The following is a 4,573-nucleotide window of genomic DNA, read 5'->3' on the forward strand; positions in this document are numbered from 1 at the left end:
CCTCTAATCATTCGCTTTACCGGATGAGACTCGTACGAGCACCAGCTATCCTGAGGGAAACTTCGGAGGGAACCAGCTACTAGATGGTTCGATTAGTCTTTCGCCCCTATACCCAGCTCCGACGATCGATTTGCACGTCAGAATCGCTACGGACCTCCATCAGGGTTTCCCCTGACTTCGTCCTGGCCAGGCATAGTTCACCATCTTTCGGGTCCCAACGTGTACGCTCTAGGTGCGCCTCACCTCGCAATGAGGACGAGACGCCCCGGGAGTGCGGAGGCCGCCGCCCCGTGAAGGGCGGGGAAGCCCCATCCTCCCTCGGCCCGCGCAAGGCGAGACCTTCACTTTCATTACGCCTTTAGGTTTCGTACAGCCCAATGACTCGCGCACATGTTAGACTCCTTGGTCCGTGTTTCAAGACGGGTCGTGAAATTGTCCAAAGCTGAAGCGCCGCTGACGGGAGCGATTATTCCGCCCGAGAGCATCCCGAGCCAACAGCGGCGCGGGTCCGGGGCCGGGCCAGGTAGGTCCGTCATCCGGGAAGAACCGCGCGCGCTTGCCGGGAGCCCGAGCGCCCAAAGGGGCGAATCGACTCCTCCAGATATACCGCCGGGCAGCCAGCCAGGACACCGGGGCTCTGCCCAACAGACGCGAACCGAGGCCCGCGGAAGGACAGGCTGCGCACCCGGGCCGTAGGCCGGCACCCAGCGGGTCGCGACGTCCTACTAGGGGAGAAGTGCGGCCCACCGCACACCGGAACGGCCCCACCCCGCGGCGAGTGGAAAGGCAACCGGACACGGCCCCGCCGCGGATTGCTCCGCGCGGGCGGCCGGCCCCATCTGCCGAGGGCGGAGGCCAGTGGCCGGATGGGCGTGAATCTCACCCGTTCGACCTTTCGGACTTCTCACGTTTACCCCAGAACGGTTTCACGTACTTTTGAACTCTCTCTTCAAAGTTCTTTTCAACTTTCCCTCACGGTACTTGTTCGCTATCGGTCTCGTGGTCATATTTAGTCTCAGATGGAGTTTACCACCCACTTGGAGCTGCACTCTCAAGCAACCCGACTCGAAGGAGAGGTCCCGCCGACGCTCGCACCGGCCGCTACGGGCCTGGCACCCTCTACGGGCCGTGGCCTCATTCAAGTTGGACTTGGGCTCGGCGCGAGGCGTCGGGGTAGTGGACCCTCCCAAACACCACATGCCACGACAGGCGGCAGCCTGCGGGGTTCGGTGCTGGACTCTTCCCTGTTCGCTCGCCGCTACTGGGGGAATCCTTGTTAGTTTCTTTTCCTCCGCTTAGTAATATGCTTAAATTCAGCGGGTAGTCTCGCCTGCTCTGAGGTCGTTGTACGAGGTGTCGCACGCCACACCGCCAGCCGGCTGTGCACGCTACCGAGTAAGTACCGGTATGCGAACCGCCAGGCGACGGGCGCGCATCGCACATTTCAGGAGGCGCGGCCGGCCCCACAGGCGGCCGCGACGCTCCCAGGTCTGCGAAGCGGGGCAAACGCCGCGCGCTTCAGTATACGTAGCCGACCCTCAGCCAGACGTGGCCCGGGAACGGAATCCATGGACCGCAATGTGCGTTCGAAACGTCGATGTTCATGTGTCCTGCAGTTCACATGTCGACGCGCAATTTGCTGCGTTCTTCATCGACCCACGAGCCGAGTGATCCACCGTCCTGGGTGATCTTTTCTTAGTTTCCACTGTCTCTTTCAAGACAGTTGCATAGGCGGGACGTAGGCGTGTGGCGGCCCCTGTTCAAGCGTTCTGTGTCCAACGGCCTCACGGCCGATGGGCGTCGTACGGCTCCACACCGGAGCGGACAGGCAGTCGGGCGAAAGTCATTCAAAACCGGCGCCAGGCGCCAGGTGCCGCAGGCCAGCCGCTCCAGCGCTTCAGCGCTCGTACCACACAACATTGGCGTTAGTTTTGAGAAGCACGCGTGGTTCCGCACGCGGCGCACGGCTACTGCGAGCCGTACAGGTAGCGTGTTGCGCGACACGACACGCACACCGAAAGACATGCAGTCTAGTCGGTAATGATCCTTCCGCAGGTTCACCTACGGAAACCTTTTTACGACTTTTACTTCCTCTAAATGATCAAGTTTGGTCATCTTTCCGGTAGCATCGGCAACGACAGAGTCAATGCCGCGTACCAGTCCGAAGACCTCACTAAATCATTCAATCGGTAGTAGCGACGGGCGGTGTGTACAAAGGGCAGGGACGTAATCAACGCGAGCTTATGACTCGCGCTTACTGGGAATTCCTCGTTCATGGGGAACAATTGCAAGCCCCAATCCCTAGCACGAAGGAGGTTCAGCGGGTTACCCCGACCTTTCGGCCTAGGAAGACACGCTGATTCCTTCAGTGTAGCGCGCGTGCGGCCCAGAACATCTAAGGGCATCACAGACCTGTTATTGCTCAATCTCGTGCGGCTAGAAGCCGCCTGTCCCTCTAAGAAGAAAAGTAATCGCTGACAGCACGAAGGATGTCACGCGACTAGTTAGCAGGCTAGAGTCTCGTTCGTTATCGGAATTAACCAGACAAATCGCTCCACCAACTAAGAACGGCCATGCACCACCACCCACCGAATCAAGAAAGAGCTATCAATCTGTCAATCCTTCCGGTGTCCGGGCCTGGTGAGGTTTCCCGTGTTGAGTCAAATTAAGCCGCAGGCTCCACTCCTGGTGGTGCCCTTCCGTCAATTCCTTTAAGTTTCAGCTTTGCAACCATACTTCCCCCGGAACCCAAAAGCTTTGGTTTCCCGGAGGCTGCCCGCCGAGTCATCGGAGGAACTGCGGCGGATCGCTGGCTGGCATCGTTTATGGTTAGAACTAGGGCGGTATCTGATCGCCTTCGAACCTCTAACTTTCGTTCTTGATTAATGAAAACATACTTGGCAAATGCTTTCGCTTCTGTTCGTCTTGCGACGATCCAAGAATTTCACCTCTAACGTCGCAATACGAATGCCCCCGCCTGTCCCTATTAATCATTACCTCGGGTTCCGAAAACCAACAAAATAGAACCGAGGTCCTATTCCATTATTCCATGCACACAGTATTCAGGCGGGCTTGCCTGCTTTAAGCACTCTAATTTGTTCAAAGTAAACGTGCCGGCCCACCGAGACACTCACTCAAGAGCACCCTGGTAGGATTGCAACGGGGTCCGCCTCGGGACGCACGAGCACGCACGAGGCGCGTCGCACGCCTTCAGCTCGCCCCACCGGCAGGACGTCCCACGATACATGCCAGTTAAACACCGACGGGCGGTGAACCAACAGCGTGGGACACAAATCCAACTACGAGCTTTTTAACCGCAACAACTTTAATATACGCTATTGGAGCTGGAATTACCGCGGCTGCTGGCACCAGACTTGCCCTCCAATAGATACTCGTTAAAGGATTTAAAGTGTACTCATTCCGATTACGGGGCCTCGGATGAGTCCCGTATCGTTATTTTTCGTCACTACCTCCCCGTGCCGGGAGTGGGTAATTTGCGCGCCTGCTGCCTTCCTTGGATGTGGTAGCCGTTTCTCAGGCTCCCTCTCCGGAATCGAACCCTGATTCCCCGTTACCCGTTACAACCATGGTAGGCGCAGAACCTACCATCGACAGTTGATAAGGCAGACATTTGAAAGATGCGTCGCCGGTACGAGGACCGTGCGATCAGCCCAAAGTTATTCAGAGTCACCAAGGCAAACGGACCGGACGAGCCGACCGATTGGTTTTGATCTAATAAAAGCGTCCCTTCCATCTCTGGTCGGGACTCTGTTTGCATGTATTAGCTCTAGAATTACCACAGTTATCCAAGTAACGTGGGTACGATCTAAGGAACCATAACTGATTTAATGAGCCATTCGCGGTTTCACCTTAATGCGGCTTGTACTGAGACATGCATGGCTTAATCTTTGAGACAAGCATATGACTACTGGCAGGATCAACCAGGGAGCTGCGTCAACTAGAGCTGAGCAGCCGGCCGCCCGGGAGTGTGTCCCGGGGGCCCGCGCGAACACGCAAGCGTCCGCTCAATTATTCTGCAAACAGGAGGAGGCTGAGCTCCCCTGCACCATACACCTCGAAACCCTCTCAGGTCCCGGCGGCGCGCAGCGCCGTCCTAAGTACTTGGTCGGGTTCGAGAGAGGCGCAATCGCCCGGAGTTTGGCGAGTAGACGCTTTAGGTGCGACCACCCGTGCTCCCAACTGAGCTTGCCGCTGCCGACAGAGGCCCGGGAGCGTGCTGTCGTGGCATTGCCGGCGGGAGACAACACGCGCCACCTACGGTGACCGGCAGCTCCAACGCCAGCGCCACAGAAGGACAAAAGCCCCACTTGGGTGCCGAAGCGAACTCTCCCAGCACAGCGCACGCGCCAACACGTCCGCACAGCTGCGATACAAACCACCTGCGAGAACCGCAGAGGCGACCGAGCAGCAGACGGCGTCGCGGCGCCGAGCGCCGGGCGGCGGCGCATCCTCAGCGCACACAGTCCTCAATCGGACCAGCACACTGCAGATGTCCACCGCGCTTCGCACCGGGCCCGCGAGGACCTACTTTGGCCGCACGGCGCCGCGTGCA

The 4,573-nt window shown here is 58.4% G+C and overlaps 3 non-coding genes across 3 annotated transcripts in view; all 3 read right to left on the reverse strand.

The window, feature by feature from the left end:
• Positions 1-1,344, reverse strand: part of LOC124589592 — a 4,222-nt gene extending 2,878 nt beyond the window's left edge. Inside the window, exon 1 of the ribosomal RNA XR_006976108.1 lies at positions 1-1,344. This exon is cut by the window's left edge and continues 2,878 nt beyond it. This is a non-coding gene — a ribosomal RNA (large subunit ribosomal RNA).
• Positions 1,345-1,532: 188 nt separating this feature from the next.
• LOC124589598 lies at positions 1,533-1,687 on the reverse strand. The gene has a single exon (XR_006976113.1). It is a non-coding gene; the product is annotated as a 5.8S ribosomal RNA (ribosomal RNA).
• A 351-nt stretch (positions 1,688-2,038) lies between these two features.
• LOC124589590 lies at positions 2,039-3,948 on the reverse strand. Its single transcript, XR_006976106.1, has one exon. It is a non-coding gene; the product is annotated as a small subunit ribosomal RNA (ribosomal RNA).
• Between the last annotated feature and the right edge of the window lie 625 nt (positions 3,949-4,573).

This window comes from Schistocerca americana, unplaced genomic scaffold, assembly GCF_021461395.2.
Source record: "Schistocerca americana isolate TAMUIC-IGC-003095 unplaced genomic scaffold, iqSchAmer2.1 HiC_scaffold_710, whole genome shotgun sequence".
Lineage (NCBI taxonomy): Eukaryota > Metazoa > Arthropoda > Insecta > Orthoptera > Acrididae > Schistocerca > Schistocerca americana.